The sequence below is a fragment of the Cimex lectularius genome, unplaced genomic scaffold (assembly GCF_000648675.2).
Source record: "Cimex lectularius strain Harlan isolate CLEC.00 unplaced genomic scaffold, Clec_2.1 scaffold66, whole genome shotgun sequence".
Classification (NCBI taxonomy): Eukaryota; Metazoa; Arthropoda; class Insecta; order Hemiptera; family Cimicidae; genus Cimex; species Cimex lectularius.
The window spans coordinates 498,224-514,092 of NW_019392701.1; the positions used below are offsets into that span (position 1 = coordinate 498,224).

The 15,869-nt window shown below is 36.3% G+C and overlaps 1 protein-coding gene across 5 annotated transcripts in view; it reads right to left on the reverse strand.

Annotated features, from left to right (window-relative positions):
* Nucleotides 1–15,111, reverse strand: part of LOC106668912 — a gene marked incomplete in the record, with an annotated part of 294,536 nt that extends 279,425 nt beyond the window's left edge. For all 5 annotated transcript variants that reach the window (XM_014398097.2, XM_014398098.2, XM_014398095.2 and 2 more), the window contains 1 exon segment: nt 14,881–15,111.
* Nucleotides 15,112–15,869: the final 758 nt, after the last annotated feature.

Consider the following 15,869-nt stretch of genomic DNA (forward strand, 5'->3'; position numbering starts at 1 on the left):
AATAGGAGGGATATACCACGTGTGGTGGGTTATATATAGCTATATACATTGATTAATTTTAGGTAATCAATGACCTTCCGTTTATAATCACTGTTGTGCTTAAGTACTTTTGTTATGTCATTAGGAAGGCCACACCGTGCTCTGTGCGGCGCTAGTTGTTCGCATTCTTCTAAAATATGCCTTACTGTTACAATTGCGCCGCACATGGGGCATTTTCTCGGTCTCTTGCCGATGAGGAGATGTCCATGTGTTAGGCGGGTATGGCCTATCCTTAATCGTGTAAGTACAATTCTTTCTTTCTTTCTGAGAATTTCAGGGACCCAAGGTTTGACTGTATCTTTGCATTGTAAAAAATATTTAAAAATAGTTTTAAATTACGGATTAATTTTTAATTGCAATTGTTGGATATTATTTATGTCAATGTTTAAAATTGAAGATAAAAACAGTTTAGGAATAGAAATATCTTTTTCACCTATTGGGTTAATTTAATGTCAACAAGATTAATTTAACATTTAAAAAGGATTAATTTGACGGGGAAAATCTATAACTTCACGAGTTTGAGGTAAGTTACCAGACCAGGTAAGTCTGGTTAGACAGATACTCCACGACTTCTAGTTCCAACTTTATGAACATCCATCAAATAACAATTGATCAAAATGATTAAAAACGCTTTCGTGTCATGAATTAGAATTGCTCTGTTTTAAAGTTCAGAACTAATACAAACATTGACGGACTTCCTGTTAAGTCTCACTCGAGTTTTACCACAAAACACAATTAGTCAAGCATTTGTTTGAGCATCGTTATGCGAGTTTTAAAAAAAATTAAATTAATTGATGCAGAAGTACAGGACTGAATATTGTCGAATTAGGGCGTTAATGAACGTTATATAATCGGATTCCGGAGCCGGCGCGACAAAAGCGTCAGAGGTCGTACATCAAAACAGGGCTTTGCCTCAGACACTTTATGTGGGGAAAAAAGTAAAAGTTGAAGGCAGAAGACGAATTGATCACTACTCCGGAGTGAGGGCTCGAGAAAGGGTCGCAAAGGTATTGTTTGTGTCTCCCAAAAGAAGATGAATTAAACCTAAGTAGGATATCTTATCTGCTTCCACCATTTATTTGCCACGAGCTCCACCGACCTGTTTAACGCCCCCCGGTTTGTTGTGTAACAACTCTTTTGTAAAATGAAGACTTATCATTCGAGTCGTACAATCCCGCGGATGGGAAAGGATTTTCACGACTCGTGTTGAATTTGACTGGCGAAAAAACGCCCCAATAAACCTGCCTTAAATAAAAAATTTATTCAATGGATTAAATTTGAGTCACGATACCACAGAGAACCTAAAAGTGTCCTCTTTATAATATAACTTTCTCCAGGGAAAGGAAATATCAAGAAAAACACTAGCCAAGCTTACCTGGAAGAAACGTGTAGACAAAACAATAAAAAAGATAAAGCTATAACAAGTGTGGGCCAAATATATATATATATTTTTACGATGGTTTACAACGGCAGATGTCATATCAACCTTCGGGGTGCAGGTGTTTTAAACAAAAAAGCACATTTGTAAATATATTGGGTTCCAATGCAGGGCCGCTGGATTCGAACCCGAAATCTGTACCTTTTAGTGATGAGAGCCGTATCAATGCTTAATCCATTGCTGCCATCGACGCAAAAAATTTATAACAAAACATGGGATATAAATCAAAAATATCTTAACATTACAGCAGACAATGTATACTTGCCCAATTTCAGCAACGGAAATGGCATTGGCGATGCCATCTTTATATAGCATTTCCCCGTCAAATTAACCCTTTCTTTACTTCTAATTGAAATTAAAAAGAGTTAATTGTAGTTTTAAAAAATTAATTTGAAATTTAAAAGTTAATTTGAAGACATAAAAGGTCAGTTTTAAATAAAAAAAAGGGTTAATTAAAACTATTATGACAAAATGACATAAACCTTGACCCAAAGCCATCACCAAATTAGAATTTTGAGAGATCCTTCCAAATAAAAAAAAATTGTTGAAAGAATAAAAACCCTGAAACTAGAAACTAAAACTTACTATGTTGTACCGATGGAACTAAAATAAAACATGGAGTAAGGGCAGAGTGAAATGCCCATATTTTAGACCTAGCAAAACCTCTAGGCCCCACACCATTAATTGCCGAGTTTAGATCAGCACTGAAGACCTTAGACTCTGAAGACCCACCTTCCATTCAAAGTGGTTTGGGAATGCCAAGTGTTATCTCAAACTGGGAAAACGAAATCAGTTCTCTCTGGATGTGAGTGAGACACGATTGAAGATGAAACAGGCTGACAAATTTGCAAAAGGGTGATCGGACCTCACACCTCTCGGATCAGAAGCGCAAGTCGGCCACAAAGGAGGTTCTTTAATATCTCAACCAGAAAAACAGAAAACTCTTTCTCAGCAAGCAGGAATTGAGAAAAATAATAGGCTTTTATACTTGGCAACGTGCATTACCGTGCACTATCGTGAGAGCCAAAATAGAAAGACGGATTTAAGAGCCTCGGTAGCTGTGAACCAAGTTGACTGAGCTGGATCTCGAAGATGAGATCTCGTCAATGAGTCTAGGCTAAGCAGGTTAAGGTGGTTCATTGTCATTGGTCGCCAACTTTAGTACGCCTCAGGCTGTCTTCACACTGACTGGCCATAGCTCATTTCATTAGTACCTCAAAAAATGGGAAACCTGATAACTTGCAGACTCTCATGTAACAGAAGAGACAGCGGTACATAGGACATACTGCAACAAACTGTAAGCCCGGAAAGAGTACAGCCATTTCGGAAAGACCACGCCCAACGAAATAAGAGAAAGAATAAGATCCAGAACCCTGGAAAGTGCTAAACTACCTGGTAATGGCACTTTTCAGGTTTTGAAATAAAGAAAGGTTCCATTTCCACAGTAGTTCTTTACGTCATAGTGGAAGAAAAGTGGGAAAAACGTCAGACACAGAAAAAAATACATTTTACAAGAGATCTTTCAACTTCAATGAATATGAATTGTCATGCTTGATATCGACCGCAAAGAATTTAAAAAATTCCTTGCACCTTAGAAAACCATATCACTACCTAACGATTCTATTTCAATGAAATCGGTACATTTGTTTTTCCTTTGCATTTTTATGGATCGATTAAGATGAGGAGCCATACAAAGAACAAACTTCCCAACTCTCTACTTTAGAAGCCTTTCAAAGGGCTTCCACGAATCGATGCTTTACAGTAAATCTACACCCCTTGGCTTACAAAGAATCCTTCAAGAGATTTTGAGCGATGTTACGGCGGCTGAAAGTAACTTAACGTTAAATCATTAAGGGAAAACTGCATATTATTCAATATAGAACTGTATCGAGTAATTGTAAAGAATATGTTTGGACTTTTCTTGTGTCAGCCAATACTGAATGAAACTTTGCTTGAAGAACTCATCGATGGTGTTCGAACGGTTTCAAAGTGTCCGCGAGTAATTGAAATTTGCTTGTCAAATAGGGAGCAATTGAACGCACGTTATCAAGGAGTTAATCTAGATTAATTGCATTTAGAGGAAGCCAATTACAAGAAAGGTTTCTAATTAATTCCCTTCTGTCGTCGAAATCCTGTAGTGATCAAGTAGAACGTGCAATACAGTCGACCGTTGATCCGTTTTCACGTTCAAATCAACAGGACTCAAATGTAATTTTGCTGTTGTATATTTTCTAGACAATTGGCAATGTGTTCAACAAGAGAAATAAACGTCTGGAAGGAGCCTGTCAGACCAAGGAGATGTGGGAGAGGAGCCGGCCTTTGCTGAAACTCTCAGTATTTAGAAGGGGTATGTTAGAAGGTCATGAAGTCTTCTTAGGATTGTCAGGATGGGACGTTAAAGAAAGAGCGTGGAGAAACAAGAATTGGCTAGGTCTGTGTGGATGGTTTAGAAGGGACGCGGAAGGGAGCGAATTGGATTCTTTGGATGTTCAACCCAAATCGGTCTAATTATGGTTTTTGAATTGTTTGTTTTGTACATATGCTGCTTATTTAGGTCTTAAAAGTTCTTATCTTTTTAGTTTATTGTGCGAATTTGAAGTCTGTTGTTATGTAGGTTTACTCTTTGTTATGGTTCTATTCACAGAATTCTGAGTAGAACTATCATTTACCCAAGGTTTTGGGAAGATGGTGGGATTACATTATTGTTTAAGTGGACGGTGGTAAGGTTCGTCATTTCATGTCAGGTTCATTTAACTTCATGCACCGATTGAATGAAGTTTAGTTTTTATTTATTTTTTAATTGTGGATACCAGGAACTGGAGGGGTTCCCTGAGCACTGCAGCTTTATACAGTTTATTGTACTCCTTCCTTGCCTACCTGCTTCCATTTTCAGGACCACGCAACAACACGTGTGTGAATTCAGCGCCCGGTGTGCAGAGGTTCTTTCATCGATGAAACGCATTTTTGGAGGGGGTCGGGACCAAATTTAGGGCCACTGAAATCCGGTATTGTCCCGGAGGTTCCGTTGATGAGCGCCGTATCAACCTTCATCCAGCCACCTCTTTTCTTATGCTTCGGGGAAAAAAGCCAGAGGCGTCGGTTACCGCCGTCCCCTTTAAATTGCTTTGCTTCTGCTGCTAGGATCGGGTCAGAGTGTGGGGAGATTGCGGTTTTATCCACAAAGGTTGTTATAGTAAGTATGCGAGAGACACTCACTTATAGGATGGTTCCTAAGATATACCCTTGCGGTACGCCTCGGCAGGTTAGCAGCAAGAGCAATTGCCGGCTCCTCACATTTTGTATTAACCCTTCCATGCGTGATTAAAATGTCCTAAGTCAATTAAAATATACATTCCTACTATTAAGACCTAATCTACTTTTGGTGGGATTCAAGAGTTTTCGACATACTGGTGGGACCCAACCAATATTAAAATTGTGTGCAGTCTAAACCTACGGTGTGAGACCGGCAATACATTTTTCACCTCCCTTCATTCACACCGATAAATACATTCACACAGAGTAAAAATAACGTATTAACTATCCTAGTTAACCTAATTGTTCCGACAGATTTGTGGAGACTGGATATTCCACATATGTCTATACACACAGCTCCTCGCGCAAAGAAATAAATTCAATCGGGTAGTCAGTCACTAGGGCTTTTGATATTACGCCAGTGCCTATCCCCTATTACACTACAAATATAATATATAAAACTAAATATCCTGGACTGCTTTGGTGTATCTGTGGGTACTCGATAAACATCCTCACAAACATACTCCATCGTTCACGCTAATAAATACATTAGTGCAAAGTAAGAATATCATTTCAACGTACGAAAGGGCTCCCTATACGCGACGTTTATCTTCTTCAGGCCAACCAACTTCCTCAAACAGACCTAAACTGAAGGTTCTTCCCCAGTATAGATCATAATCATAGACCTATCGCAGTGGAGGAAAGGGAAATCTTCTCCGCCAGGAAAATAATTATCAAAAATATTAAAGAATGCTTAAACATAGCTTGGAATAACGTTGATGAGAACAATGTGATGTCTTTTATCTCCAATAGGACGGGTTGTTAAAAAAAATGATAAAGTTATGTCACATTAACGATATTTTTTCTAGTTCAACGTCAATGTTTTTGTTTTACTTTTTTTTATAATCTGTTATATCAAACACTGTAGCAATTTCAGTCTATTTCCAATTTCTTCACAAAGTTAAAAAATAAAATTTTTTTTCTCAAATGGTAGCCTACATTTTCATTTGCGGCATTCATCAAGTTTTTTTTGTGTTTTGTTTTTTTTCCTTGGCCGGAAGTTTTATTGTTATCTATTGCAGTTATTATCTAGTTGTTTTAAATTCTTTTTGTCTAATTTTAAGTTTTTAAAATCTGGATTTTTATGTATGACTTTTGTACTCTTGAATGTTCAGTTTTGGGACTTTTAACCCGTTTGAACTTCGACGAAATAAATAAATATATACAAAAAAGGTCAATTAGATTTTATGAAAAATGGCGAAAACCATTTGAATATCTATCACCCAGTATGTGTAACATTTTGATAAGCCGATTTTCGAATATTTTTTTTTCTTAAAATCTAATTAGCTTGATAAATTCAAAAATTAAAATATATTACCATTTGAAAATAGTTTTAATTGGTCAAGCGGACCACGAAAACTAGTGGATAAATAGTTGTATTTGCTAAATTTAAATTTAAAAATTAAAAAAATTTAAATTTAAATTTAAAAAATTAGAAAAAACTCTAATTACTGTAATTTGTAAAAGAAGAGCTTATGATTAAAAAGAAAAAAAAAATTTTTTAGGTTGAGTAATTTTTGGAAAATCTTAGGGGTACACTAACTGATATGTTGACACCCTATATATCTATTGGGTTGTCCGGAAAATAATGCAGGATTTTGGTATTAAACAAAAAAAAAGAAACTAGTTACTTTAAAGCAATGTTCTTTAATCAAAATAANATGAGTAATCCTGTAAACGTAAACAGAATATTTTATATAGATTTTTTTTAATGAAAACTTAAAATCCTGCATTATTTTCCGGACAACCCAATACCATGTTATGAGCTGATTTACGAATTTTTTTCGTCATTTTTCATAAAATCTAATTGGCTTGATAAATTCAAAAATAAAAATATATTACCATTTGAAAATAAATAGTTTTACTTCATAACTTTTAAAAAATTATAAAAAAACTGGAATTATTGTAGTTTGTTTATGATTAAAAAACTGTTAATTTTTTTTTAGGTTGAGTAGTTTTTAAAAATCCTAGGGGGTGCACTAAATGATACGTTGACACCCTGTATATCTACCATGTTTATCACCCGATTTTCGAATTTTTTTCCTTTTTTTATAAAATCTTATTGACTTGAAAAATCCGCAAATGAAAATGTAAGTTACCGTTTGAAAAACAAAACTTTAAATTCTTTTTAAATTTTATTAATTTGACTTAAACTGTAATTATGGCTGTTTTTGAAAATAGCGCTTATGGTAAAATAAATTGTTTAAAAAAGTTTTCTACGTTGAGTAGTTTTTGAAAAAGCCACGGAGGACTCTATGTGACCTTCATGTGGGTACTTACGTATTGTAATCTCCTTCAGTGTTCCATCAAGAAACCTATTAATTCCAAGTTTAATCCTGCTTCACTCTAATGTTAATTTCTTCCCAAATTCTTCATGGAGGCGTTTTCTTGTGTTGAGTTATAAATATTCCTCTGTTAGTGATCAGCAAAAAGGTGCAGTGTTGGAAGGGCAGTTCCCTCTCCTTTGTACCCTGGGACTCGGTGAAGTTTCTCCGTTTGAACTCTGTTTTGCGTTTCAAAAGTGTTTAGTTAGGTTTTGCATGTCAACCATCTTCGGACAGCTTGTGTCCTAATGTGGCTGCTATTTTACGGACGTGGGATCTCAGATTTGAATGAAACTTTTTTTTTGTGATACTATGTGAAAAAATATTAGACACGTGTCAGAGTGTGCTTGCCAATGTTCCGTAGTAGCTGAGAAAAAATATTTCCACTAAAATTTTGAAATATGAGTTTCAGCCTGTGTTGTGCAATGTAACACGCCTACGGCAAGGTACGGGAATGTTGATAGGGGTGGTACGAGGGGTAGTTGGTCTCGGGAGAAAGGGAAAAGAAACACAGAAATAATAATAATAAAAAATACTCTTTCGCGGGAAACGGGAGAAACGCCCCCCCGCACGAATACCGGCCGCCAAATCCCCGAGTATACTGATTTTGTTTGAACTTATTCACTTATTTCTTTTACCCGGTCCTTACACATATACAAAGATGATCAAATTTAACGCACCACTCAATTTATTTAGTTTAAAATTAAATTAATTATCGTTTTACGTTAGTTACAGGTAATTAGGAGTTATCGTAGTCAAAATAAACAGTGCTTTGTTGACTTCCTTTAATTACGTTTGTACTGGTTAGGCCCAGCATCCGGCTCCTGGACCTCTTCGTGCCACAGAAAATAATAATAATCCATTATATTTAGTGGTCAATTGACCAAATTACTTCTTTCAATTAATTAATCTTTTTATGTAAGGTTTTGGTCGAAATGAAAAAGCTAGTGCCAAGAGCGGGATTCGACCCCACGACCTTCGGCTAAATGCTGCTCTACCACTTGAGCTATCGTGACTTCGATCCACTCGGACAACATGATTACACGACATTTGAAAAATAGCAAAAAGGAGGGAAAATTCGAAATGTTGCAGGTCGAGATGGGGAGTTGGTGGTATTTAGCCGAAGGTCGTGGGTTCGAATCCCGCTCGTGACACTAGCTTTTCATTTCAACCAAAACCTTACATAAAAATATCAAGTAATTGAAAGAAATAATAATATTAGTATTGCTACATTGAACTTTAAAAAAAAAATAACCAATGTGCTTTCAAAGCATTTATGGACATGGATTCTATATCGGTCTGCCAGTGGTCGTTGGTTAAACAATCAGAAACGAAAAAAACGTTAATAAAGTAAGAGAATAATAATTGGCCGAAAAATAAATGGAAAGAAAACAAAAATAACAACCGGTAAAATGACAAAGGAATAAAAAGAAAAACAGGTTGTACAATACAAATCAAAAATTAAAGTCCTTAATTAACTCATATCTGTAATTCCATGCGTGCCTAGCATAACGAATTAAGGGCCGCGAATTTGAGTCACTCAAAAACCGTAACAGGTCAACCCTGGTGAGAGTGACGAATCTCACCCAGAGATGAGAATCCGCCAAGAAGTGGAATACAGTTTCAATGGAACGCTAATTTCACAAAGAACAGATTCCCAAATCCCTCTAATCCAAACAGCCGAGTTTAAGTGTAAAACCTCAGTTCTTAGCTTAAATAGCCATCGCAACTCATTAAGACAAAGACCGTCAAAATGGCCTTCATGTAGGTCGAAAAATGCAGGAGAAATTTGTTCTTTTTTGTAAAGGAAGAGATACATAGATGCTTGGACACTTGACCGACATTCTTCCTGATGTTGATTTTTAATTTGACTTACAAGAACTGAAAAATAATTGTGCCAGTCACAGAAGTTGCTTTCCCGTATACTCGGTCGTCCTAAAAAGGACAATGAGGATGTTTAACGTCCGCACCTTCCGACCTTATCGGACGTTTTGACTCTCAAGATGAGAGCTGACGCACCTCCGCATACGACAGAAGTGTGTTACTGCTGCAGCATTGGTGTAGAGGCAGCTCAGCCTCGAGGGGCCAAGACAACCTCGCTCCCCGCTTGCCCATTCCGAGTGGTCGGGTCCGCATTAAGCATCGAACCGTATGCCCCGCGCAAAGGGCTACCTAGGCCGAAATACATCAGCCTGGTCTCCCCGCACTCCCTAGATAGAGAAGGCCACTCTATCTCGAAGAGTATTGAGGCTCCCCCAGCGTAGAAACTTCCGGATCCGCTCCGGCCGAGGTTTCGTTTAAAGTGGAATTGCAAACCAGCCCCTAGAGGAGTCTGCCTACGGTAAAAGCTGCCAATCGAGCACATTACGTACACCTGCGTGCACAGCGCACTCGAATAGGCGCAACCGATTCACTACCCATTTCCATTCGCCACTACTCACGCATTCGCGGGACTCCGTCAGCGTAGTCTCAGTGTCCTCAACGCTATACGCTTCGATAGTCCGATCCTTCGTGTCCCGTGAGGCCGGGTGAATAACGATGGTCATACACATGTTTCGTGCGAAGGTCACAGATAGAAGACAGCCTCTTCTCCAGGGGTCTCGCCATGGCCAACTACGAGTCCATTCCCAGTGTAACAAGGGCTGAACCTTGGAACATTTCTGTTACCCCGTAGTACCGACGGTTATGCACCCGCCGCCGTCTATGCAGGCAGGATCTGGTTCCCTAACCCACGTGTGCCTCTGATAAAGCACCCGCCGCCCTAAGCCGACCCGAGGCCGACACGAGTACAGCTTGTGCTTTAGAGAAGTTGCCACGCCCTCAGGGCTACACCATTATTTTGCGCCCGGACACCCCGGGTAAACAAGGGTTGGGAGAGGTCGCAGGGAAGAATGAAGGAACCTGGATTGAGAAAGGGACGTGGATGAGAACACGAGGTACACCTTTCTTTGGCCCCGAGCCTCAACCACATTGTACTACCCGTCGTCGTTGTAGTTCCACATTAAGTGGGCCATAACTCCCTGGGTGGATGAGTCACAGAGGTTGTCTAAGGATAGGAGGAAGGGCAAGTTGTTCTTTTCAAACAAATATTTCCAGTGTGCAAACCATGAAATATTAGACTTCATTACCGCCAAAGTTGTAATCTTTGAGTATCTAGTATTGGAAGACATAAGAACTTTCACTATTGAAGCGTAAGAGTATCCACCAAAACTAAATCCATTTTGGTCTCTAAATACAGTTTAGTTCAGTTACGTTCTTGTAAGTAAGTAGTAGTTGAAGTATGACTTGAACTTGAATGGCTGACCCTGAAATTTAGAGCTAATTTAGCCACTGACGCTTCCAAGAGAAGTGCTTTGTCCAAGAGAGTCTCGGGGTAAATATGACTCGTAAATATTTGTATTCATTTACAATCTCTATCAGATTGCCCCTGAAAAAAAGCAATCCAAAGAACTCAACCTACCCCCCTCTCCTAAACACTATGATTTTGTAATTTGTTGTAGTCGTGAGGAGCGGTCAAGAATGAGGTAGTTTAGAAAAACAATTTTTTTTGCCGACGTTTCGACCTTTATTCGGGTCATCTTCAGGGCATAAAGGGTGGTGCTTTGTTGCAAAAGGCCCCATAGAACACATATTGCGGATCCTTCCTGAATGAGGTTGGAATTGAGTGCTCGAAGTTCCAATCAAACAAATTTGGGGCCAACTTAAGCGACGAGTATGAGAGCGAACCCAGGTCCTAACACCTTAGTAGAATTGGAAGCGGCTGTCTTGGTGGATGGGAAAGAATTTCTCAGAATTTTATCAGAAATCTTTTTTAAGGAATGCAAAGGCGTTTAACGGACGTGATTGGTGGAAATATTCTGTATTAAATGGGACAAGAAAGTTTTTTTTATTATTTTCTCAATAATTGTTTATTTAGAATTAGGTAATAAACATTTTTTAATGTATTATTTTTACAACCAAACCTATTTTTGGTAGGCAAAATATGAATAAATCTAAACACATTAGAATTAAATTGTGGTGCGTTTATTTTGTCCATCAGTTTATTTCAGTTATTACATACTTCGATTTTTTTACGTGAAAACCGTGTTAAGCCCACTTTAAAAGCTCTAAACATGAATTTGTAAAGTAATAAAAAATAGAATTTTTAGGATGAATTCGCTAGCCTGTGCCAATTATTCTCTTCTTCTATCCGGGGTTATGTTTAAAAATTCATAACACCTCTGGATTTTATCCAAATTTAATGTTATTGCAACCTTTATAAAAGTTAATGTATCTTCTGTCAGTCTGTTTTTTTTATCTGTCTGTTCGTTAAACAGGGTTTAGATTTAAGTCTTTAGAACTGAGAAAAATAAGGATGAAAGCAGCAAAAACACCCAAAACGTTTTATTTTATACCTATTTCTAGTTCTAATTTATTTACCTAGACCCAATTTATGTCACTTAGTGCAGTTTGTAAAGTTCTAAACCCCTGTAATGTTGCCTGCTGATCAGTGGAGTCGTTTTGAAGTTAGAGAGATTTGGAAGGCTAAATACTGAAAATCATCTCCCCAGCCCAAAAATATCTATTTGCAAACTAGATTGAAACTTTTTTAGCTAGAAACAAGTGCGACGAAAACAAAGTTTTGGGAAAATCAAACAGTAATGTTTTTCCTCAAAATTTTGGCCTTACAAACGCCTGTGATTTTGATCAAAAATCACAAAAATACCGATAACTTTGAGACAACTGTACCTATCTAGAGGTTTACAGGGGTTTAGATACTAATAAAGAGCACGAAATGCCATAACTTTTTCGATTTTGTCAAATTAGAATCGGAGTTGAAAAACAAAACCTTTGAGGTGTTTTTGCTCAGTTCATCATATTTATGCAGAATAAAAGAACAAAGATTTTACTTTCTAACGAAGGTAGAATCTGGATAAAATGGAGACGAGTTGTGAATTTATAAGTGGAACAACAGTCATCGGCGAGAAAAAAATGGCTACTGGCTGATCAACCCCAAAAATGCTTTTTTTGTGAATGAAAATTCATATTTAAATACTTTAAAGGGTGTTTAAAACGAATACAATTTTTTTTTTTTTTGAAGACTTTTTAAACTTACTTTACAAGCCTAATACAAAATTTGTGGCTTAGCGAAATAAAAAAAAAAACAAGGTTAAATATTTTTTTAGCAAGAAACAAAGTTGATATTCGTTTCCTGCACCCAGAAAACCCTTGAACACAAATTTTTAGGAAAATAAAAAAACAATGTTTTTTCCATCAAATTTCCGGTCTTGCAAATGTCGCTCTTTTTTTTCTAAAATCACAAAAATAACTATAATTCTGAAACGACTATATCAATCTGCAGAAAACTTCCAGGAGTGTACAACACCCAATAAACAACAAGTAATGGCATAAATCACATTTACATCATTAACCGGAGATATAAAATAAAACTTTTGAGGTGTTTTTTGTTGAGTTCATCCTTATTTTCCACACTTACGTAATGGCATAAAAACAAATCCTTGTTAACATAGGCTGAAACATGAAATATTCAGCTTCCTAATGAATGAATATCGTTGAATTCGGATAAAATTCAGAGGAATAATGAATTTTATAAATGGTACACCGGAATCGGATGGAAAAAGTTTGCCCAAACTGATCCAGCCAAAAAGTGTATATTTTCTTTGTTATAAAAATTTGTGTATAAGTGATTTAACTGGTAGTTGATAGGAATATAATTTTTTTTAATTATTATTATTTAGGCNTTTTATATGAAATCTCATTTAATACGAATCTACATATTATTGTCTTATCTTACGTAAAATAACGAATCGAATGATTTTTATATAATAATTTTGAAATATATTCAAAATAAAGGAAAACTGTATTTCAAAATAAATACTTCTTTCTAGGAACATTGGCCCATTAGCAAGAACGCTCGGACATGTGTGTAATATTTTTCGACCTAGTATCACCAATCACAAAAAAATGTTTCATTAAAATAGGTGATCCCTTGTCGAGCGAGTTTCCTTATAATTGAAAATTAATAAATATATTTTTTTATATACATTATACATGGATCGAACACCCCACCCCCAAAAAAATGAAGGTTTTTAACTTAGGGGAAGATTTTTATTTTGCTTTTATGACTGAAAAATTGACCTGAAGAATGAAAATGGCTCGAGGGTTTTGAATATGTAAATGTTTTTTTATCGGGAAATGAGTTGACTTGAGTTCACAATGAATTTGGCCCAAAATCTGCGAGAATCGTTAACTTCTGACGGAAAAGGAAACGTGCTACACAAATGCTCTATTAGAGTGGAAAAGTTTGCAAGTTTGAGCACTAGGGCTCTCAGGGACGAGTGTCAACGAGGAGATCTAAATTAGCCAAGCAAAGTTCGATGAAGTCACCTATGAATCCTGGACCCTGTTACAGCGTACCAAATTGCCAAGAACGTAAATCCAACTAGGTTAAGAAAATAATCCTCGGTTCAAAGGTAACTCCTTGATAAAAGACAATCTCAATAATGGCAGAACTACTAAACCTAGAGCAGCCCTCGGATGATAGTAAGACTGCTGACTCCGAAGACATATTGACGCGAAGCAGAAGAAACAAGACTGCAGATAGTGTCAGGAAGAAGAAACAGTGAAACCTTTGCCATAGGCATATTCGAAGGTTCGTACTGAAAGATGCACAAGGTGGTCCTTCACATAGCTGTGGGATTTGGTAAAAAGCCTTAAGCATAACGAAGAGCCCTAAACAATAAATTGTTCAATAGGCCAATATTGGTCGTGGTGCGTAAGGTTGTAAAGTTTTAACGACACCTTCTTACTCCTCGAAAAAAGAACGTACCGATCTTACAAGCACTCAAAATCTTGTTAAATGAAACAGTTTGCTCTCAGTGTAGTGAATTTTGAAAAATCTTCGAAGATCTTCCAGTGTTCAAATTTGATAGGTTTGTGCCAGCGGAAACGACTGTGATTTGGACAGAAATGGTTCAGCAGATAACTGTTTTAGACAAATTAAATTAGATTTTTAAAAAGGTAATGGAGAAAATCTGTTGTTTGTATGGCAAAAAAAGGTTTTTGTAATTTTTTTACATCCATTACAATCCATTGACAGTTTAATAAATTTTTTCTTGCATCTCATAGCGAAGCACCCTGTATATATGTGGGTTATTGAAACTAATTTGAAAAAATAAGTTAATAAAAAAAAATTAAAAAATCGTATTTTCTCTACTTTACTATTTGCCATAATTTTTCTTTGAATTTTAAAAATCGTGGTCATAAAAAAGCTTAGCGAAATTTTTGACCATGTGCTCAAAATTATCTACTCTTTTAAGAAGAACACTTGTGATATTTTCTTCATAGTTTTACTTTTTGCTTTATTTTGCTTATAAAAATCTACCAATTTTACATATTTTAAAAAATATTAGTAAAATATAACTAGATCTCTACAATAATCGTATGGGCATTGTTCTTATTATTCTTCATTGCCTAAAAAGTCTCTCTTGAAATACGGTCTGTATCAAAACCGTGCTAAAGTCTTTAAGCAAATGCCACATCATATTTTTTTATATAAATTCATATATCCATTGTTTATTGTTACGTACTTGCGCTTTTTCTTTGGCGATTCTAAAACTTTTCGAAATTTTCGTCGAAATCAAATCAACTACAGTGTAAGTACTAAGGGCGAAAAGTTTATGTTTGTCCACAGGATTTCTTTCTTAAATCTTTTTGTTAAGTCAAATTGCTATCTAATCTACTCACTAATCTTATGTCATTACTTACGTTTACCACTTCTTCGTCCTTTCACAGGCACCGGGAGGAATTCACCACCCGGTATGCCTTCCTTCTTTCCCGGTAAAAATTTCAATGTAAATTTAAAAAAAAAAATTCAATATAACTCTAGCCGAAATTAAAAAGCTATGACAGTATGATATTATGATATGATATATTGTCTTTGGGTTTGTTTTAATAAATCATAAAAGGGGAATGAGTGAGAGAGAATTAGTTGGGAAGTCCTTGCGGGCGGCTCCGGTGATGGACTGACGATGTCTGCCCGTGGCCGAGAATCCGACGTCGCACATGCGTCCTCGGGCGCATTTCTTCCTCTCTCCTCGAGGGAAGAACTCGGGTCGCGGCCGCTGATCTTCTTCTTCGACGCGGTCACTGCCTGAGGAAGACGAGTAGCCGTTCCGCTGTCATTGCAACGATCCGTGCGTTGATTGAACCTCAAAAACCGAGTTGAAAATTCACCACCTATCACTGTTTCGTTGAAATCAGAGTTCACCGATTTCTTATTTTAACAAAGTACCCATAGAGAAAAAAAATCATAACTAATTTATCATTTTCATTTGTTTTCTTTTATCTAGTTATTTATTATATTGAGGTGAATCAATAAAAATGACCTTTATCCTTATTATCTTATTTATTTTTAAAAATCATTTCCAATGTTCTTGTTGGTATTGATTTAATAAGTGCTACTTCTGTGTAGGCATGTCTCGGAAATTTATTTATGTATTTACAGTTTCCAAATTACAAGTGTATACAATAAAAAAAGAATTAGGCTTATAACTGTACCTAAATTTAGAATTATTTATAATAACAATAAAACAAACAAACAATTTAGAATGAATAGAAACAATTTGCAATAGGTATTAACACTATATAATTATCAATTAATAATTATAATCAAATTCAATATTAATTGTATTAATCTGTATGTAAGGTGTTGGTTGAGATAAAAAAGTCAGTGTCACGAACGGGATTCGAACCCA